Here is a 24736-nt window from a genome sequence, read left to right on the forward strand (position 1 = left end):
AATATGTAACTGTTAAAACGAAGACTAGCAACAATTTATTGGGTGATTATAGCATAGTAGTAAGTGAAATGAATAACAGCAATATGGAAATAATTTGACATATTTGTTACAAGCTAACTACACTACTCATAAAATGATACAGACCTATTTGAAAGTGGACTTAGTTTTAAGTATATGCTACAATCATTAGGGCAACCAATAAAATAATTTTAAAAAAAATAAGTATAACTGATTCATTAATAGAGAAAACATAAAATTCCCAATTAAACCAGATAAGGCAGAGAAAGGGTGGAAGTTTTAAAAAGAAATAAAAAGTACAACAAATAGGAACCGGTGCAGAAAGGAGAGATTAATCTAACTATACATAATCATTTTAAATTTGAATGGATTCAGGAGTTCCCGTCCTTGTGCAGTGGTTAAAGAATCCGACTAGGAACCATGAGGTTGCAGGTTTGGTCCCTGCCCTTGCTCAGTGGGTTAACGATCCGGCGTTGCTGTGAGCTGTGGTGTAGGTTGCAGACGCGGCTTGGGTCCCGCGTTGCTGTGGCTCTAGTGTAGGCCTGTGGCTACAGCTCTGATTAGACCTCTAGCCTGGGAATCTCTATATGCCGCAGAAGTGGCCCAAGAAATAGCAAAAAGACAATAAATAAATAAATAAATAAATTTGAATGGATTCAGTGCAACTATAAAACAAGCAGAAAATGACAGAGGGGATTGAAAAGCTGTATGTTGTCTATAAGAAATCTACTTTTGATATAAAGACATAGATTAAAGTGATTAAGAAAAATACACCACACTAACACTAATGAAGAGAAAGTTGGAGTACCTATATTAATTTCAGGCAAAGCTGACTTCAGACAAGAGAAATTATCAGGAACAGAAACAGGCATGGCATCATGATAAAAGGGCCAGTTTTCTAAGCCGATTTAACAATCCTTAAGGTGCATGTGAATAAAAACAAAGTACCAAAATATGTGAGACAAAAACCTGATAGAATGGCAACATAAAATAAATAGCTCTATTATTATAGTTGGAGACTTCAGTAGAACTCTAACAGTAATTGATAGATTATGCTGACAGAAAATCAGTGAGGATGTAGTTGAACTGAAAACTATCAATCAACTAGATCTAACTGACATTTATAGCATACTTATCTAACAGCAGAAGAACAGACGGTCAGATCATCGCTCTGATCCAAGGGCGGGGATTGGTTCTAGGAGTCACACGCATATACCAATCTCTCCTGATGCTCAAGTCCCTCATATAAAACAGAATAGTACAACTAATGGAGATTTCAATCCAATTTTATCAAGTCCATGTATATGAAACCCAAGTGTATTAAGGGATGACTAAGTTCTTGAAAAAAATCCAGGTATAAGTGGACCCATCCAATTCAAACCCATATTATTAAAGAGTCAGTTCTACATTCTTCTCGAGCTCACATAGAACATTCACCAAGATACTTCACATTCAAGGACATGAAACACATCTCAACACAGTAAAAAGAATTAAAATTACCCAAAGTATGCTCTCAGAACACAATGGAACTAAACTAGAAATCAATAACAAAGTAGCTGGAGAATCACAAAGTATTTGGAGATTAAATAACACACTTATAAATGATACATAGGTCAAATATACCAAGAGATGTTAAAAAATAATTTTAACTTAATTAAAATAGAAATATAACATCAAAATTTAGGTGATGTAGTGAAAGCAGTCCTTAGAGGGAAAGTTATAGCATTGAATATGCATTTTATCAAAATAGAAAGATCTAAAAGCCAAAAATATAAGCTATACCTTAGGATACTAGAGAAGAAAGAACAATATAAACCTAAAGAACTAAGAAAAGAAAACATTGGGAGTTACCATTTGGCACAGTGGAAGTGAATCCAACTAGGAACCATGGAGTTGTGGGCTCAATCCCAGGCCTTGCTCAGTGGGTTGGGGATCTGGCATGCTGTGAGCTGTGGTATAGGTCACAGAGGTGGCTCGGATCTGGCGTTGCTGTGGCGTGGGCTGGCAGGAACAGCTCTGATTAGACCCCTAGGCTGGGAACCTCCATATGCCACACATGCAGCCCTAAAAAGACATAAATAAATAAATAAATAAATAAATAAATAAATAAATAAAACTTAAAGTGAACATCAATGAAGTTTAAAATAAGAAATATATAAAGAGCAATAGAGACAATGAGAAAAATCGATGATGCCAATAAGAAGATTCTTTGAAAACAGTAATATAATTTATAAACTTCAAGCCAGACTAAGATAAAAGATGAAGAGAAGACATAAAATACCCATATGAGAAATGGAAAGCAGGACTATCATTTAGGAACATAGCAAATTTGATAGTTTGAGCAAAATGGGACTAATGCTTGAAAGACATCCTACCAAAACTCACACAAAGAGAAATAGATAATCTGAATAGGTTCATATCTACATAGAAATTCAAACAATAATTATCCTTCCAGAAGAGCAAGAGCCAGGCCCACATTTTCTCACTGGTGAATGCTACCAAATATTTAAAAGAAATGATCCCAAATGTTTTTAGTATCCTCTGGAAAAGAGAAGCAGAAGGCATACTTCCTCGCTTCTTCTTTGAGATCACAATTACCCAATATCGAAATCAAAAGATAAGAAAACTATAGGCGGATATCTCTTATAAGTAGATGCAAAAATCCTAAATATAATTATAAAACATTGGATACCAAACAGATATAGAAAGATATATACACAAAAACCAATTAAATTTTTTGTTTGTTTTTGTTTTTTTGGATTTTAGGACAGAACCTGTGGCATATGGAAGTTCCCAGGCTAGGAGTCGAATGAGAGCTACAGCTGCCAGCCTACACCACAGGCTCAGCAATGCTGGATCCAAGCTGCATCTGCAAACTACACAAGGGCTCATGGCGATGCCGGATCCTTAACCCACTGACTAAGGCCAGGGATCAATCAAGTGTCCTTATGGATACTATTTGGGTTCATTACCGCTGAGCCACAATGGGAATTCCTAGGATTTCAAAGCTGTCTAAACATTCAATAACCAATGTAACCTATTGCATCAAGAGACTAGAGAAGAAAATTTTATAGCTTTAATACTCGGACATGTTATATTGCATTCTTGTATCTCATTTTTCACATTTGTAACATGATTTATAAAAGGACACACTGAAAATGCAAACAAGGCTGGCCATGAGGAGTAACTGCTAAACACTCTCTCTTTGTTTTAGGAGACCAAGTTCTTGTCTGAGTCTAAGAGGGGAATCAGACATGGCTATCAAACAGTTCAGGAAATGATGGTACAGGGATGGAGATACAAGTACAGACCTGGAAGACAGTAGGCACTTGGTAAGTGTCCACTGAGGAATCACAAATAAACCTATTGCTATGGGGACACAGATAGGAGGCAGATAACTCTTTCTGGTAGTTTCACAGAAGACTTCATGAAAAAGAGAATTTTGAGCCAGGACTTGAAAGATGCATAGAACCTTGTCCCAAAGTGATTTGTATGAACACAAAATTTCATAGTTGATGAGCAATAGGACTCCCAAAAGTGACAGGAAGTGAAGTCTCCCTCACTTCCTTCCTTCCCCCCCTCCTCCCTTCCTCCCTCTCTCCCTTTAGATTGGTGCCTGGTGTAGGTTTAGGGTTTTACAGTGGTTGAGATAATGTGGTCTGGGAAACTTCCATTACATTTTTCTAACATAATTTTCTTCCCATTGTGAAATATAGCAAGGCTTCAGGTGCTCAGTCTAAACATTTTGTCTTTGGGCTGACATTCTGTATTTCAGGAATGCCAGACTGATACTTAGGTATTATCTAGTTATGAACACTGTTTACTAATACTAATGTAAAGTCTGCTCTGATTTGTCATGCCTAAGTTCTACCAAATGTTAAAGATTTTTAAAATAACAAGATAAAAATAATCATTTTCATGCAAAATTCTATCCAAATGTAGGCACAGTATCTATTCTATATTATTTTTAAGTTTTTGCTTTTATTTTTGTCTTTATTTTGACTCATAAATATTTCTAAAATTTTGATATTTTTAAAAAGAAAAAATACATGCATAGTTCCATCCATTTTGTAAATACTTTTAATTTTGTTTCCAAGACTTATCCTTTGCACACCACTATTCTGTCAATGAACCTTCCAAATTATGTGAATTTTAAAAATGTTTCATTATATATCTGTCAGTAAACATTACTATTTAGAATGGTTTTAGATTTACAGAAATAATATGAAGATGTAACAGAAAGTTCCCAAATAGTTCATATCCAATAGCCTCTATCAAAACATCATACATTAGCATGGTACATTTGTCATAATTAACCAAAATTTATAATTATTAAATCATTACAAGTAATTTCATACTTTATTCAGATTGCTTAATTTTTACCTAATGTCTTTTCTCTCTTCCAGGAACTCATTGAGGATATCATATTATTATTTGTTATGTCATCTTAGGCTCCTCTTAGCTGTTACAGATTCTCATACTTTTATTGATTTTGATGATTTTGACAGTTTTGAGAACTGTTCAGGTATTTTGTAGAGTGTTCCTAAATTGAGAGTTGCCTGATGTTTTCTCATTATTAGACAGGCATTTTGGATTTTTTTTAGAAGAAAGACTATAGAAGTAAAGTGACATTTTCATTACATGCTATGAAAGGGACATATTAAGAACATGACCTAGCATTGTTGATGTTGACCTTGACCACCTGGCTAAGGTAGTGTTTTCCAGTTTTTCCTCTGTAAAGTTTTTATTATTTTGGCTGTCTCCTTTCCTTGCTTATCTGTAAATTTCTACTCCAACAATTGGAAACTCTGGTTGTATTTTTACTTTTCAAAAATAATGCATATGAAATAAGGAGAATACAAATGTATCAAGAAGAAAATTAAAATTACTGAAAATCTACCTGCAAGCAATGCATCAAAATATTCTCAATTATTTTTTTCCTGAACATAGACAGCTAAGATTAAGTTCTCATTTTTCTGGGGTGTTACTTTCATAGTAGTAGTCGTGAGAAATTTCCCATATACAATGGCATGTTTAATTTTTTAAATTAATTTATGATGTGAAATCTAAGAAATTTACTCCAACTGGAAAATAAAAATCTCAGTTGCCCTCTTCAACACATCAGCATTTTTTTCTATAATACTCAGAGCAAGCCTTCCTTTAATAAAATTACTGTTTCTCACATTTCACATAGGAAATATCTAGTCCTCCTCGAGTGTTTTCTATATGAATGGAATACACTGTCTCATATCACAGTAAGTACAGAGAAGAAAAAAGAGTCACAGAGAAAGAAACTAATTTTTTTACCACCTCTTGCATTCTGCTCCTCTGTTCACCACTAATATACATTTAGAAACTACAACTGAACTGTCTTTGTGGATTATTTTGGTCATATAGAGTATGTAGGCATGATAGTGTCCTGAAATGGAGCAATTATAGGTGCAATTATTGTATGTACACTTTAGAGTTCAGATATTATAGACAGACTTTTATACAATGAATACTTAAAAACTTCTGTCAAAGCTGCTGGCTAGTCCTAAACAGGGAACCCAAATTATAGGAAGTGTTTTTTTTTCTGCCTCCAGGCTAAAATGAAGTTCTATGAGGGCAGGGAGTTTGTTTTACTTAGAGATCTATTCCTAAATACGAGAAAAGTGACTGTCATGAAGATACAATGTTGAAATTGCCAAATATTTCTGGGGAAGTATAAACTTAATATACAGTAATTTTTCAATGTAATGATGCCAGATTTTTCTCCCATTAGTATAGATGAACAAAACTATAGCAACAAAATACTTCATAGAACTCAAATTTCAGTAACTCATAATCATTCCTTCTCATTCCTCTGAGGACCCTTTCAATTTATTCATTTTTAATGATATTTTAATGGGATTGGTTGAACTCAATATAGTCTTAATAATTATGTTGAGCTCTTAAGGATATGATGACCACTCCATTTTATAGTTGTGAATATCTTCACAGGAAAGGAGTATTTAACAGATATTTTAATGTCTGTTGGAATAAATTAAATGAAATGTGTAATACAAAATCATTTACAAAGCTCTTTTAGGAACTAAAAATTTGTTTCCATTTTGGTTTTATTCAGCTAGCAAAATTAATTTTCTGTTCTCACTGAAGTGCTGTGTGAAACTGTGGTTATAAATGAACTGAATTTCATAAGCTGAATGAACATGCAATTCTTGTTCAAGTTTAAGTAAAATTGTGGTATGTAATATGCATGCAGTTAAAATAGTTCCATCAGGCAGGGCATATATTATTGGCTCTGTATCTATATATATCATACAACACAGTAATCCAGAGATAAAGTGCACTTATAGATGGAATTCTGTCTCCCCCAAATTCACATGTTGACACCTAACATCTAATGTGCCTATATCTGGAACTAGGGACTTTACGGAGGTTAATTACATTTAATTGAACTCAGAAGGGTAGTGCTCTTATCCAATAAGACTGCTGTTCTTATAGAGGAAGAGAAACCAGAGGTCATATGAGGACTCGGAAGGCAGGAAGCCAAGGACAGACGTCTCAAGAAGAAATCAAACCTGCCAACTCCTTGATGGACTTCTAGCCTCCAGAACTATGCAAAAATAAATTTCTATTATTTAAGTCATCCACTCTGGTATTTTTTTATGACAGTCTTAGTTTACTAATACAACTGCCTAAACCCAAAAAAGCACAAGAAAGAAATACCCTAAGCAAAATTTTTTGGATGATAGTGCATGTAGAAATTTTTTTTTGTAGATTTTAATAGTTTTAGAGTTTGTGCATGTGTGTGTGCTTGAAAATATAGCACAAGTTGTATATAAACTAAGCAACTTTTAATCAACCATATGTATGCTTTTTTATTTTGCGTATTTAAGAATGAATAGAAATTACTGTATAGGTGTTTTACAAAAAAGCCAAAGATAGCCCCATTCATTTGCCTCCTATGCTGTTTACTTCTTCACAGCAGTCCAGGACTGTTAGCTCAAAAGCCAACAGATGATAAATTCAGATTCCTACACATATAATCGCTTTAAATATAGCTCCAATAGGCATATTTTTAGTCATTTAGAATCCAGCCTTCTTTGTATACCCCATGAAATTGCACCCAACATCTGCTAGCCATAAATAAGATAAACTGTGGCCCATTAAAGATCCCAAGCCACTACTAGCTTTGAAAGGGCTCTGACCAAGAAACTCCCCATCTTGCTGCAGAGACACATCATCTACACCCTAAACCCTCTTCTGTTCTCTTCCCTAGTGCTTCCTTTGTCCTCTTCCCTTTATGGATGGTGGATCTAGGCTGCTGGGAGGAGAGATACCAACCCCCCACCCTGCACTTGCTTCCTGTCCAAGTGCAGCTTCTTCTGTGCTACCACCACCTCCTGGTGTTTTCTGTCCTCAATCCCCCCACCCCAGATTTTCAGTTGAATGCAATGGGTATGACTATCTTAATTACCTATAGGCTTGTAGTCAAACTTAGAAATACATATGGACTTTATAGAAATTAAACATTCGAAGTAGCAAAGCTCTTATAAAGTAAAACTACCTCATAAGGATGTTGGGAGGAAGGATAAGTTAATGTGAAATACTTAGAATAAAGCTTGAAACACAAGTACTTAATTATATTTAGAAAATATTAATCGGCAATCTAGACTCAAAAATGTGAAGAGAATTTCTTCATTTTTTTTTTTTTGCTTTGCCAACTTTTTATAAGCATTTTACAACTTATTCAGCAAACATATTTTTAGTATCTTCATTGTGCCAGGTCATATATTGTAGAACTTTTCCAAAATTGTTTCTCTGAATTTAAATAGGGTCTTTCACACGAAACTTTATTATATGAAGAGAACTACTTGTCCAAATTAGTAAATTTGAATCATAAATCATTTATGAGATTGTTCTATAACCACTGAAAAAATTGATTAAATATACAGATTAGATAGAGTTTAAAGTCATTAAAGGTATAATGTAAGAGAAGATGATTATAGGACACTTTATAAAAGCCTGTATTTTCCTTCCATATAATTTCCTTTTGTGATCATGTTTATTATTTCTTTTTAGTTTGAGGTTTTTAGGGTACTGAGTAAACTTGTTTGATTCTTCAATTTTTATTAAAACTTCTCTATTACGTCTATTTATCTATAATATATTAAAATATCAAAACTAAAATGCATTAGGGTTTCCACATAATAAATCCCTTTGGAAATGAGAAGTAATGTAAAAGTTACATGGATTCTAAGTTGTGCCAGCACCTTGTGTGCAGGAATTTGTTAAACTTTATCTCAATTAACAGAAATGCATATTAGAAAATTAATAGCAGTTAAAACTGCTGTATGATATATAGGAAAATTAAGAGAATAAATTCTTATGACTTCTCATTACAAGTAGAATTTTTTTCTTTTTTTCTTTCCTTTCTTTTAATTGTATCTATATGAGATGATGGAAATCAGCTGAACCCATTGTGATAATCATTTCAGAATATATGTAAATCAAACCATCTTGCTGTGTGCTTTAAATTTATACAGTGATATATGTATGTTTATACATGTATCACCATTATAACCATTATAATGACCAAAATCCAAAATTTTAATACCAATACAAATAAAACTAGAAAAAAGTGATAGTTTAATAAATTTACCAACCTGAAATTTACTGATGTGAAAATAAAGTTGCAAAAAAAAAAAACAAATAAATAAAAGCTTTCATGTGGCAGTGTGAATTTTCTCTTTGCTACCTCTCTTCAAATATTAAAGAATTTGGAGAGAAACTTTATAAGTAATTTAAGTGTCTCTAGAAACATAGAATTTTTTTGTTAGAAAGTCCTTTATATTTTGACTGCATCTTATTCTGACTGAAAAGTGAATACTCAAAGATTAATAATTAGGAGGCTAAAAATCTTCATATTTTGGAGCCTTTACTGAATTGTGATGGTTAAAAAGAAAGCTTGCATACAAAAAGATGGTGAAATACATCACTACAAAAGGAAAGAACAATCTACATGACCTTGAATTTGGTGATACAATTTTTAGGCACAAAAACCAAAACCATATTCCATGAAATTAAAAAAAAAAAAACTTGGTAAGTTGGATTTTAATAAATTAAAATTTTTCTGAGCTATGAAGTACACTTTTAAGGGATTGTCTACTGAAAGACAAGCCATAGACTGGGATAAACTCTTTGGAAAACACATATTTGAGAAGGTCCTGTAGGCAAAATACAGAAAGAAATTTTAAAAGTCAATAATAAAAAAATTAACTAGTAAAATATCTGGATACCTCACCAAAGAAGACAAACAGATGGCAAATAACCATAAATACGCTGAAAATTATTTATCATTAGGGAACTGCAAATTAAAACAAAAGAGATACCACTACACAACCATTATAATGACCAAAATCCAAAATTTTAACAGTACCAATAGCTGACATGGATGCAGAAGAATAGGAACTCTCATTCACTGAAGGTAAGAATGCAAAATGGTTCAGCCATTTTAGAAGATAGCTGGCAGTTTCTTACAAAGCTAAGCATACTCTTGCCATACAATCTGCTAGTCATGCTCCTAGGTATTTATTCAACTCATCTGAAAACATGCTCACAAAAATCTCTGCAGAGTTCAGATTTTCGTTCTACGTGAAAGAAACTTGGAAGTCACAACTCTGTTTTAACAACAAATAAAAAGTTCAACAGACTGGAAAAGCAACTCAAACTCATAAGAAAGCAGAGGACACAGTGCAAACTGCTGCTCCAAAACTAGAGTCAGATTAATAAATACAAGGAGTCATGACTTACCTGAGCAGTCCCATGGGCAGAAACTGGCAAGGGAACCATTGCTGGAGAAGGAAAACCTGAGCTGTAATTGATGAATTGCTGAAAGCTCAATGTGGTCAACTCTGATATTTAAAATCTTAAGGAGAACCCAGTCATGGAGTGGGGGGGCTCCCACATTTTAGTGAGTTTTATCTCCCTGAGCTCAACCAGATTCTCATGATAAATATCAGAGAAAAATTCCCTTTCAGCAGCAGGAGGGGAAGAGGAACCATTTTGAAATATGGCAGAGTACTCTGATCTTCTTTATAAGGCCTGCCTTCAGGAGAAAGTAATTAACTAGAGCCTAACTGGCTGGGATAGTAGCAGAGCCTAACTCACTTGGGAGAAGAGAAATATGCAACTCTAGTCAGCTGTAGCTTTTCAATGGCAGAGGGGAAGGACCCAACTGTGGCCTATGCTAGTCATCCGTTTTTACCTAAGGAGAGAGAAAAAACCTGAAAAACACCTGTAAAGTTCCCAGTCCAGAGGCACTGACTCACCAAACAACTGATACCTAATTGCTATATATCATAGAATTATAGAATACTTCCCCTCCTCCCACACAACCCTCACATTACTTAGCCCATTTATAGCTGTTCTTTGTCCAAGTCTGGCTGTCAGGAAAAAAAATCACAAGTTATACTTAATAGGCAAAGAAAACACAATTTGAAGAGTTAGAAGGAGCATCAGAATCACACATGGCAGGGGTTGGTAATCATCATACCAGGATTTTAAAAGAAGTATGATGATTATATTAAGACCTAAAATCGATAGATTAGACAGCCTGGAAAAACAGATGGATAATGTGAGCAGAGAGATGGAAATCCTAAGAACCAAAAAGAAACACTAGAGAGTTCCTGTCATAGCTTAGCAGAGTTGAATCTGACTAGTATCCACGAGAATGTAAGTTGCATCCCTGGCCTCAGGTCAGTGGGTTAAGAATCTGGTGTTGCTGTGACCCGTAAGGTAGGTCGCTGGGAACTTCCATATGCTGCCAGTGCAGCCCTAAAAAGACCAAAAAAAAAAAAAAGAAAAAGAAAAAAAAGCCAAAATATTCAAACTATAGAAAATCAAAGATAAAGAAAAAATTATTTAAAAAAACCTCCAAGGAAATGTTTATAGTAGATTTACTCATAATTATCAAAAATCAGAAGCAACCAGGAGCTTCTTTAATAGTTATGAATAAACAATGGTCATATACCCTAACAATGAGATGTTATTTCATGATAAAAAGAAATGAGGCAGCAAACATGAAAAGGTATGAATGAATTATAAATGCATATTGCTAAGTGAAAGGAGCTGGTCTGAAAAGATTAAACAATAGAAAATTGTATAACCTTCTTGAAAGCTCAAAACTATAGAGGTGATTGAAAAAAATCAATGTTAGCCAGGAGCTTGGGCACAGAGAAGTGCTAAATAAGTGAAGTATAGGGTAGTAAAACTATCCTGTATATTGTAGTGGTGGATACATAATACTATGCATTTGTTAAAACTCATAGAAATTTATAGCACAAAGAGTTAACTTTGATATATGTAAATTTTAAGAAATCATTTATATATTTGGGACAATCTCACAGTGGAACACAGAATGTAACAAGACAATCTAACTGTATGACAAGTACAAAACAACCTCACTGAAGAATTTCAGGAGAAAATGGTATTGACATTTTCAGTTACTTCTTTGGAACTTAGTGGAGGCTGTAAAATGAAAGCCAAAATAAACCATATAAAAGCATTATAAAAAATTAATGAAAAGATACTCCACAAGAAGAAATAGCTCAGATAATATATACTTGAATCAAAGCATAACATCATTGATATCCCCAGTTTCTGACTACACTGACAATGACGCACCCTGGATTGTCACATCTGTTGCCTCTGAAATCTGTGAAACATCAGTGTCTCAAAGAGACGTTTAAGGCTTTTCTTAAGACTTCATATGCACTGATTTCAGGGACCTACAATGGGATTTAAAATATATATTAAAGCTGTGTAGGGTGTTTACTTTAGTGCTGCCTGTGCTCAAGTAGCAGATTCTCTTAAGATTCAAAATGTACTCTTATCACAGCTGATGGGTTCAAGCAGATCTGCTGGTTGCAGAAGCTTAGAGTAGAAAGAAGTCGAAGAAACCTGCAGAGATTTCTTGGAATCCAGCTCCTATTCATTAAAACCAATGGCAATTGTAAAGCAAATAGGAGGTGACACAGGTGGCAAAGACATTCATTGTTTTTCCTGGTGTTTGCTGATTGCCAAGGGTCCCTTCCCTCTGTCATCCATTCCCCAACACAGCATGAGTTAGAAATATTATCAATAAATATTTTCACCCTCAATGTTCAAGCTATTCTAAAAGACCCTTAAATATAGTTTTTAGGTTCACAGCTTGTCATCATTTGTATATACCTCTGGCAAGGAATATGTAATAAGATACTCTTGGCATCTTCTGCACATTAAACTAAGATGACAAATGCTATGTATCAGAATGACTAGGTACATAAAATTCAGAGACCCAACTGGTATGCTGTATATGTTTGATAATAGGTTTGGATTTTATTTTTTAAAATGTTAATGACAAAATGTTATAAGTTCAATTTTATAAAGTATACATTATAATGAAATGAACTATGTGAATTAGCAATATATACAATACAATTTATTCTTTGATCCTGATTTTTAGAATTCATGTTATGTTTATTGACTTACTAGAGTTTTTCTACTTGAATACAGTTAAATTAAACACAGTTATCATAAAAAAACACTATATTTTATAACTGGGATGAACCTTCTCAATAGGCAGAGGGAAGGAATGGGACTGACTCATCTTTTATTTTCTTATATGCATATAAGAAAATCACTTTATTTTGACATCTCTCAATATTAAAATCAGCATTATAAAATATGCACTGTCATCCCTAATTTTCGTACTAGTCGACTTAAATAGAAGTCACAATAATTGCATTGATATAGATTTATGGCACTCCAAATAAATATCAAATCTGGGATCTGAGCTAAGAGAACTTATGCCATACTGTTTACATCTGTTTCATAAAGTCACAGTAGATTTCCAAAATGCTTCAACAGTAAGGCTATGTAGATGCAAGCTTGTCAATACCCTTTAACATATAACTTCTTTAATCATTGCTTCAGATACTGGCAAATAATTATTTACAATTAATGAAAATTAAATAACATTATTAATCAAATAATATATTATCAAACAGGATGGATTAAATTATGCTGTAATAATTTACAGGCACAAAGTCTCACTGCCTTACACATCCAAGTAACTGTCAATCAGAAATCTAGGGTGATAAAGACTCAATCTGAACACATAATTCTACAACCACTGCAGTAAGGAAAAGGCTAGATGGAAAGTTGCACCTAGATTTCAGAATTTCCAACTGAAAACCAACAAAATATTTTGTTCACATTTCACTAGCCAAAGCAAATCACGTGACAATGTTTAATTGAAAGGTAATGGAAGAGGAACAAACCTGGGATGATTTGAACAGCAATCATAAGTGCTACAATTAATTGAGGAGTCCTCCCAGTGCACTTCATAGGAATACCTTTGTTAAATTTATTCTAGCCGTTAGCATCAGCTGAGTGCCAAAAGGAAAGATGGAGCTCTTGGAAATCAAACTACTACATAGTAAAGATTACAGACAGCAAATTATGCAGGGTTGGTTCATGACTGTTCCTGTAGATAAAGTTTTATTGGAATCAGCCACGCCCATTCCTTTATATATTGTTTATGGCTGCTTTTATAGGACAACAAAAGATTTATATAGTTACCACAAACTCTGTACAGCCTGCAAAGTCTAAAATATTTACTCTGTCATTTCAAAGAAAAATTTTGCTGGCTAATGATGTAAATGCATACACTACAGATGACAAAAATTTTATTTTTGTTTTTTTCCTTATTTTTTCTCTCAGTAGTGCTTGTTTCAGATATAATGCTGTGCATGTGAAAATTCAAGGAGGTGCCCATAGGAGCCTGCATTATTAATGAGTATGAAAAGCATAAATCCATATTTACCACCAGAAATTACAGGAAAAAGTAATTTCTGGTGGTAAGAAAGAAAGAAATATTTACATGAGAAAATTTGAGCTTCTAACCATGAAAGGACAATATGAAATCATGCAGGCCAGTTTTTGGCAAACATAATAGTCTTTTATGTCTTCGGTGTATTTTAGATTTCTTAAACATGTTTCACTAAAAGTTTTTTTTTTTTTAATTTTTTCTATTGTGGCAAAATACATACAATATTCACAATTCTCAACACTTTCAAGTGTACAGCTCTGTGGCATCAAGCATACCCATACTGCTGTGCAACTATAACCACCATCCTTCTCTAGAACCTCTCCACTCTCTCTAATTGAAATTCTGTACCCTCTGAATACCAACTCTCCACTTCATCCTCTCTACATCCTGTAGTATTCTCTAACTTTGCTGAATTCTTTTATTAGTTCACTTTTCCCATTTTTTAAGGGGTGTAATTGTTTCAGTTTCCTACATATAACAGGTTATCTGTGAACAAGATAATATTCCTTTTTCCTTTCTAATTGGATCTTGTTTTATTTTCCCTGTCTAACTGCTCAAGTTGACATCCAATACTGTATTGAACAGAAGTGGTGAAAGGGAATATTTTGTCTTGTTCTTGATATTAGAGGAAGTTTTCAGTCTTTTATCATTGAGTATGAAGTTAGCTATGGGTTTTTCATATATGACCTCTATATTTATGTCGAGGTATTATTTCTACTTGTTCAAGTATTATTATCATGAAAATGTATTAAATTTTGTCAAATAATCAATTAAATATTCATGTGTTTTGTTTATTTTTTGTTGATGTGATATATTACATTAATTGATTCATCTGATGAACTATCCTTGCATTCCAGGAATAAATCCCACATGGACATGATGTAAGTTAATAGGGTGGGGAAATTTTAACAAATATCTTTACATGATAAAAATTTTCAAATATTTACAAAAGAGACATCAATTAATCTTATAAATTCATCATCCAGCTTTAACAAAAATGTGTTTCCCACATGGTTTATGCTTCAAACATCACATACTTCTCTAGTCCCTCTCAGAGCTTGGAAGTGACATATGCAAATAAGGGAGCATGAAGCTACAGCTTAATTACCTTAAGGTAACCTGCTTCTGATTCTAAGATTCATTACTGCATTCTGGTGGTGACATAACTCCATTACACTCATTCACATTCACATTCCACCTTACCACAAAAGTATCATCCATCATGACTGTTGCCTAAGGCCATTATTTCAAATAACTTGCAACAAAGTATTTCTTCTCCATTCTTGAGGCAGAATTTAAGAACAGTGAACCTCAAAGATACTTCCTTATCTACAATAGAGTTTCTACTGTAAAGATAGTAAAAAAAAGTGTATTTTCTTACCATTTACCATTATCTGCTTTTAGAGTAATGAGCTGATGCTTAAGAAAATGCTAATGATTTATGTTTTTTTTTTCTGTTACCACCATATTTTATGAACTAATTTTCTACATTTTAAGAGGTTTTTTTGGGGGGGTGGGGGCAGGCAGGTGGTCAAGCCTGCAGAAGGCAAAAGTTCCTGGGTCATGGATTGAACCTATGCCACAACTATAACTAGAACCACAACAGTAACAATGCCAGATCCTTAACCTGCTGAGCCAAAAGGGAACTCCAATATTTTAAGAATTGTAATCAAATGTATATTCATTTTATTTTCTGAATGTTCAATCTATGTTATCATTTAAACTATCCTATCATTTATCTAAAGGTTCTGTTAAAGCTGACTCTTAGGTCCTCCTGACATGACCCCATTAGTTCTGAGCAGACAGGTTTCTCTGTGTTTTAATATGAGTCAGATTTATCTTACACATTCCCTGCCCCAAACGCAGAGTCAGTCATTTCCCTAAGGTAAATCCCAGGATGATTTAATTGGTTGAACTTTATTAAAAACAACCACCTTGGCATTGGGAAAACTATTATATCATTGTGAAAAGTGGCATCTCTTGATTCTTCAGAAAAACTGCATTTAAAATTATATCAATACTTGTTCAATTATACTTATATTATATACCTGTTCAATTATACCAGAACAAGTAAAATGATTGCTTTCAGTCTTCTGTGATATAATGATAATATTAAATACAACTTGGATGTATATTTTCTTTTGACTCACAAAACTTGCATTTCTAACCAGATACCAAACTCACTGTTTATTTTTAAGGGTCATGGGTTAATACATTGGTTTAAAATCTAGTACATTTTCTATAATAGGGTTACAAACAAAAAAAACCTCCTGAGTTTACCAAATACAGAAAAAAATCATTATGTGGTGATATATATGAATTGCACGTGTATCTTCTAATATTTTATACGCAATTTACTAATTTGGCTAAAAAAAAAAATAGATGTCATTATCATGGCCCAGCTGCAAGTTACTGCTTTCTTATTCCTAATGACAAGTCCTATAAAAAGGGAATTTCTGCACATAAAACCTATAGCATTTCCCCTAAACTCTTCCCCTCCAGAGCTGCTTTATTCAGAGTATACCAGTATCCATTATCAAATGAGTTCCTTAATTATAAATTCATAAAACATAAATTTTACTTTCAATTGGTCAAAGTAAGAAAGGATTATCATAAATAATCACTTCTGAGAGTGCATTCAGTGTTCCTCACCTCACTTCATACCCATGCCTATTACTCAACAAGTAAGTTGATTGTCATAGGGCCTGTGGTGGCAGCACTGGTGCACTGCTTCAGTTCCATACACAGTAATTACTTCTACTTAGAATCTGTGGCATTGGACAGTGAATGCCTGTCATGTCTGTCATCTAGCTTGCCCTTAATTGGAAAAAATGATGGCTCGATGGATAGACAGGAGGCAGAAAGATGGACAGAAAAATGGAAGGCAGCAAATAAAAACAGCAGTGCACAGATTAAAATATATGTTAAGCTTTGCAAACACTGCAAGAAGCCAGACAGCTTGAAAGATGCTTATGTTCAGTTTATAGATTTATGACTTGCTCTCTCCAATATTCATGAACATGGAGAGTATTTGCCTAAGGCATGATACAGTGGCAAAGCATTAAAACCGACAATAATTGCCTAACACAATGAACGACATAATTATAGACTTTTGGCCATTTTATCCATTGAATTCAAGATATATTTACTACTCTTAAATGTATCTGCATGTACACAAATGCATTCATCTGAAGCAAAGGTCAGTTGCCTACAAGATTTTTAAATCTTTTTATCTCTTAACTAATGCTGTTTTTCCCCCTTTCATTTTGTTTACAGCATGTAAATTGCAGTTTTACTTAATTCAACAGATCCTTGACTAATTGGCTGTCAGTTCCATTGTGAATGTTACATTCAATAAGCTATAATTATAAATCCTTAAGAGTCCTCTTATTATTGAAAGGAAGGTGAACACAAACAAAATAACATTACATTTTACATTTAGCCAAGATTACTGGTTCTTTGCAGCAAGGTTTTCAGATGATAAAAACATCTGATGTCATTTTATTTATCTCTAGATATTTTTTACAGAGTAGGGGAAATAACATTATTTTGTTTTGCTGGCCAATTTCCTTGCAGTTGTGTAAACATTATAGTTGAGTTTTAAATTAAAAAAATTAAAAAAAAAAGAAAGAAGAAAACAGTTTGTATTGACTATATGTTCCTTTCCAAGGAGACTGCATTTTCTTCTACTCCACAGACAAACTCTTTGAAGGAACTAGCCGCATATAAACTTTTTCAAATGAACACCTATTCAACTATAGTCTGGCATCACTCCTCTTGCTCTCTTAAAAGTGGTCCTGGTAAATGCCATGTTACCAAAACTAAGGATCACTTCACTGTTAATACCTCACCATAAATTTTTTCTCAAACTTTTCCCAAGTTGGATCTTGTTCTGCTTACCTCACAGCAGGCCAATAAATCAGGAGACATGTTGTTAGGGCAAGGAATAACTTTATTTGGAAAGCCAGCAGACCAAGAAGATATCAGACTAAAGGCTCAGGGAACCATCTCTCTTCAGTCAGAATTCAGGCTCCAAGAAAAGGGAATTGTTTCAAACTTCTTGGTGCAGAAATCCTTTGTTCTTACAGCTGTCCACAAAAGTCAAGTCAAGATGTCTCTCCAAAAAACCAGATGTTATTCAGTGTCATGCAACTTTTTATCTAAAAAAAGGAAATACTCTTAAAGGTCATAGCCTTAAAATAGGCTGTCCTGTATATTTCAGGCTATAGACAGCATCCTTTTGCAGAAGGTGCAGAGCCATGATGACTAAGCACAAGTGACAGAAGACAAAGGTTAAAGTAAAGTTAGAGGAAAAGGAGCATATCTAATATGGAGTCAGATTTGTTCTTTCCTATTACAAAACCACACTCTGGTTTCTGGTTCATCACAAGCCCTGGGCTTCCTTCTTTCAATCCTCCACACTTGTAGTAATAAATACTTTGGCTCCCCAATACTGGTAATCACAATCACCATCTCTCTCTTCCTTTTCTTAAATGGTCAGTTTAGGAATTTATCGATTTCATTAACTTTTGTTGTCAAGAAAAAATAATTCATGCCTCTGTTTAATTATGTTGATTTTTTAAATTTCATTGGTTTTTACTTATTTTTATTGCCTAGGGCAGTTGTACTATATACTGTAATTGTTTTGGCTTAATATAGACAGTTGATTTTCAACTAATTAAGAGCAGGAAAATTTTTCTCAAATAATTAAAATTTCTGTTTTCTACATTTCTTCCTATACATGAGTTCCAATGGGCAATGTTTCCCTTAAGCCTGACCAACATACTTTAGTATTTCCTTTAATACCATTCTACTGGCAGGATAGTGTCTCAGCTTCCACTTTCCTAACCTTTGTCTGTCTTTATTGTCATTATGATCGGATATTTTGTCTGTCTGTAGCTTCTGAGTTTAGTTAGTTATTTTAAGCTATATTACATGTTAAAATCTAGAAGATTATCACTTAACCATTCTCTAAGTAATTCTTGTGGCTAGTTAAGGCACTCTGACCTACCACCAACATCCTGGCCTCAGACAAGAACTGGAGGCCCCTTTTAATATGGTTACAGAGGAAGCAATGCTTGAATGTAGATCATGGAGGAGGTTATGTCTCTACCACAGTGGATCAAACTCCACTGGAGGAACTAATGGTAGGGAGCCTAGGGGTAAACTCCTCAGCTTTTAGAACCAACCTTGTCTGCCTTCTTCCACATGGGCTGTGCTCTGAAGCTTAGTTCCTGTGAGACATGTTATAGAAATGGAGCTAGTTTTCAGAAAACTCTTGGTGTAACATCAGGCCCGTTCTCCAGCTCCTACTACCTTTGCCAGCACTGGACAGTTTCCCTCTTCTCCTCATGCCTCATTTTATTTCCCAGTTTGTAAAGAAACAAACAAAACAAATAAGAAGGGAAATCGTTCACATTAGCATTTTATAAAGCAGAACTCTTAAAATTTAATTTCAAAATGGAATCACATTGAATTTTTAATATAATTTTGGAAAAATCAATATTTTAATAAATAGGTATGTGTCCATCAAATAATATGGTCCATTCCTTTCCTTTGTCTGTTCTTGTTTATAGCTTTCAATAAAACTGTATTGCTTTCTTCATAAAAGTTGGGTGCTTTTCCTTTAAGTTTAGTCCAAAGTATCATAACTTTTCTACTGCACTGAATGGATTTTTAAAAATCCTATCACTACTTCTAAATAGGAGACCTAGTTATAATTTTTTTGCATCCCTTCAATTCCCCTAAATCACATTATTTTTTAAGGAATTTACTTGTCCCTTAGTTTTTATAGGTATAAAAATATCTCATCAAAAAGATATATTTTTATCTCCATTTTTCATATTTGTAAAGATTATTTCATGGTATCTTATTGATTGTAACTGAAAATTCATAATGATATTGCATAATAACATGGATGTTATCCCTCTCTGTCTTAATCCCGGTGTTTTCATTGGTGAAAACTTTAGAATCTGCTATCGAAAGTGGTGCTTGTTATTAAAATTTGATTTTAATGATTTTGCTTACTATGTCCATTTTGTTTAGACATTTTGTTAAATTCTACCAAGAAAACTGCCTGCATATTAGAGAAAAATTAGTGCTTTATTTTATAGATGTAATGAGATGTATTGATGACATTCCTATTATTGAGTTAACTTTTCCATCTTGCAATAAATTCTACTGTATCATAACGTATTATGCTTTTATACATTTTATATTATATATTATAATGTAGTATATATAATCATATCACTTACATATGATAAATAACTGGGCTTTAATCATAAATGAAATGGGTTTTTATGTGGTTTTTATTTTACAAAATGAACCAAGAAATTTTGTTTTATTCTGTGATTGAAATGGGTTTAAATATCATTAGAATCACTTAAAGTTTATAGAGAAATTAACTGTATAAATATCTTGAACTAATTTCCTTTTCTGTTATTTTTTCAGCTGTAATTATTGAGGCATAATTATTTTCGACAAATAAAAATGATTTATACTTAAAGTGTACAACTTTACCTCTTGATATATGTAAACACTGTGAAATAATCACTGCAATCAAGCTAATTAACATATCTACAACCTGACAGAGTTACCATCTGTTTTTATTTATTTATTTATTTTTAATTTATTTACTTTTTCCACTGTACAGCATGGGGACCAAGTTACACATGCATGTATACATATTTTTTCCTCCCATTGTTGTGTTGTGACCACCTGCTTTTATGTGTGTGCCTGGTAAGAACACTTAAGATTTACACTCTCAGTAAATTTCAAGAATACAATATAGTATTGATAACTATAGTCACACTGCTATAGATTAGATCTCCAGAAATTACTCATCTTGCATATAACTATGTACATTTTTCCAACATCTCCACCTTTCCTTTTCCAACCCTGCCGCCTGGAAACCACCATTATATTCTCAGTTTCCACGAGTTTGACTGTTTTAGATTCCACACATAAGTGAGATCATATAGTATTTGTCTTTCTGTTCTGGCTAATTGTACTTAGTATAATGTCTTCCAGGTTAATCCATGTTTTCACAAGTGTCTGGATTTCATTCTTTTTTTAAAACTGAATTATACACACATACACGTGTATATATATGTGTGTGTGTGTGTGTGTGTACATATATATTTAAGTGTGTCTCTCTCTCTATATATACATACATATATACATATATATATGTTTTTCTTTACTGATTCATCCATCAGTAATGATTCATCCTTTACTGATTAAGGTTGTTTTCATATCTTGGCTATTGTGAATAATACTGCAATGAACATAGGAGTGCAGATATCTTTGAGAAATGGATTTCATTTATTTTGGATATACTGTATATGTAGAAGTAGGAATGCTAGATCACAAGTATTTTTTTTTTCTTTTTTGTCTCCTCCCATGGCATATGGAAATTTCTGAGCCAGGGATAGAATCTAAGGCACAGCTGCAACCTATGTCACAGCTGTGGCAATGCTGCATCCTTAACCCACTGCTCTGGGCCAGGGATGGATCCCCCACTGAGACAGAGACAACATCAGATCCTTAACCCTCTGTGCCACAGTGGGGACTTCTTTTGAAGTCAAGAAGTGTGATTCATCTTTGTTCTTGCTTAAGACTGCTTTTGTGGTTCAATATGAATTTGGGGATTTATTTTTCCATTTCTACAGAGAGTAGCTTTGGGCTTTTGATAGGGATTGCACTGAGTCTATAGATGTTTTTGGGTAGTACAAATATTTCAACAATATTTATTCTTCCAATCCACAAACACTGGGTGTCTTTCCATTTGACCGTGTCTCACTTTGTTTAAGTTTATCCTCAAGTAGTTTATTCTTTTTGTTGTTACTCTGAATGTAACAGAGTATATTTTCTTCATTTCCTTTTTAAATTGTTCATTCTTTATGTGCAGAAATATGACTGATTTTTTATTGAGTTATAATAGACATATAACACTATATTTGTTTCAAGTGTACAATGTAATGATTAAATATTTGTATACATTATGAAAGTGTCATCACTATAAATCTAGTTAACATTAATCACCATACATAGTTACAAAATTATTCTTCTTACGTTTAAAACTTTCGAGGTCTCTTCTCTTGGCAACTTCTGCATATGAAATACAATATTATTAACTATAGAAAATGTCACTTATTTTTGTACATTTATTTTTATCCTGAACCTTTACTAAATTCATTATACTAACCATTTTTAGTTGAATGCTTACATTTTTCTACAGATATGATTATATTATCTGAAAAGAGACTTTTATTTTTTACCTTTCTTATTTGGATGACTTTTTCTTCTTTTTCTTGTCTATCTTCTACTACAAATTCCAGTATTAAGTCAAATAGAATTCACAGAGTGGGCATCCTTGCCTTTTGCCAGACATTAGAATAAAAACTTTCCATATTCCACTATTAATTATTATATTAGCTGTGGGTTTCTCATAGGCAAACTTCAATGTGTAGAGGTAGGTTCCTTTCATACTTTGTTGAAAGTTTTCTCTATGAATTGATGTTGATAAAGATGCAAAATCTTTTTCTGCTTCTCTTCAGATGATCATATTTTTTTCCTTTCATTCTATTAATGTTATTAATTCTATGTACCACACTGACCAATTCATTTATATTAAATTATCTACAATTCACCCCAGAGATAAATCCCACTTCACAATGTGTGTATGATCCTTTTGATGTGTTACTCAATTCAGATTACTAGTATTTTATTGAGAAATTATACAACTATATTCATCAAGGGTATTGGCCTATAGTTTTCTTTCCTTGTTGTGTTTTTGTCTGGCTTTGGTATCAAGATAATGCTGAATTCATAAAATGAGTTTGTTGATGTTATTTTTGATGGTAGATATTTTCTAAGATGATTGATCTAATTGTTTCTTAATTAATTAAAAATAAAAATTATTATTTAAAAAATAAATTATTTTCAGATTATTAAAAATAGAGTTTTATATAATGCTTTATAATAAAATTTCAATTCATCTGTGGCATTTTATCTCATTCATATACCTATAGACATCGCCTATATGAAAAGTCTACAACCACAGCCCTCAATAGTTGTAATAGGAACCATATGGCCCCTAAACCTAAAATATTTACTTTCTTGCTCTTTATGAAAAATGTTTGCTGAGCTGTTCTAGGGAAATACATAGAAAATTTAATTATTATTACTTTATTGTATGTATTTTATTGTCTTCACTTGGAATTTTCCAGTAGACCATCATTGCATCAGCACATTAGGCTCCTCTATTTGTTCTCAATTCTAATTATTGCATCTCATTTCTTTTTTTAAAAAAAATCAAACAACTGATGATTGTTTGATTTAAAAACGAATCAAACAAATGGTTGATTTCTTTGTTACAACCATTCCAACTTTTCTTATCTAATTATTTATACACATCAGAAACCTAGGTTCCCTTTTGGGTACATTTTCCTCACACTTCAGGCTATCTTTTATTTAAAAATTCATTAAACAAATGATACACTATATCTTGGAGACTAAGAATAATTCTTAGTAAGACTCTAATTCCCTCCACCAGATATTTTTCAGCATGTAAAGTGGTTATTATATTCCTATCCAATCTCTTACTGGTACACCATTACCTCCCTTATATAATCTGAGATTTGCATACTCTAGTTCCTTCCTATTTCTTCACCTTTATCTGGGTACTTTCTTGTTTCTTCCAAGCACAATATCTTTCTTCCAGCTTCTTTAATGCAGAAGGTTCCTTCCCACATTTAGACATTAATGAAAGACATTTCTTCTCCCTGAAAGTCAACTATCCTCTACAACTCACACTTTGGTAAAATCCTTAGTTCCTCACAAAGGATTTTGTATAAAAATATTTATAGAAACATTACTTACAACATCAAAAGACAATTAAAAAATGTGAGTATAAAAATTGGGGGAAGATGGAGTAAATTAAAGTTCACGTCTAGAATTGAATTCCAGTCATTAGCTACACCTAAATGTTTCACAAGAAATATTCAATATCATTAGTATTCTCAAGAATGGGAAAACACTATATTGTTTTGGTTATCATTTTCATTGGAGTACAAAACCCTCCATCCCTATTGACAAAACCAAAATGACACAGAATATTCTCTGATGAGCTGACCAGCCATTGAAATAAATACCCAGTCTAATTTTGTTGTTGTTGTTTTCGTTCTTCAAGGAAACTGGAATTTACATGGTTAAGTACTTGACTGGTCCAGAAATACAATACAGACATATAAAACTATCCTGTTTTACCAGGGGCTATCATAAAAGGAGACAGAATGGAGTAGAAAGCACTTAGTTTCCTATAAAACTAGGCCACAGAGATGCTTGATGTATGAGAAAACTGGGGATATCCCTGATAATTTTTCCTAGATAGAACCTCTTTTCACAAGCACTTTCTAGGTTTCCAAGAGGGGTTAAATGGGGAATATGATTATACTATTTAGGTTGTTTTGGGCTTAATTTATAGGAAGTCTATATAAACATGCTAAAAAAAATGAGGTGATTCATTGTTTCATAAACTGGAAGCTAGAAAAGATTTCTAAGCTCATGAATACATGCCTTAATGAGGTCACCAGAGTCATTGGTTTTATCTGTCTTTTGTCTCTTTTGTCCTCAGGGCTGGCTTTATGCAAAGACTGGTTGCCCTCAGGGTTACAAGATGAATGCCAGTAGTAATCAGTGATAGAGGCTCACTCTTGTTCTTAGGTTCTTGGCTGAAGAGCAAAGAGGAACTTTCCCAGAAACCCTCAGCTAACTTCTCAATTCTTCTAATTCTGAATAAATACCATGTCTATTTTCCAACCAATCCCTGATAGGTGGAAAGATAAATATTATGAC

The sequence above is a fragment of the Sus scrofa genome, chromosome 16 (genome assembly GCF_000003025.6).
Source record: "Sus scrofa isolate TJ Tabasco breed Duroc chromosome 16, Sscrofa11.1, whole genome shotgun sequence".
NCBI lineage: Eukaryota > Metazoa > Chordata > Mammalia > Artiodactyla > Suidae > Sus > Sus scrofa.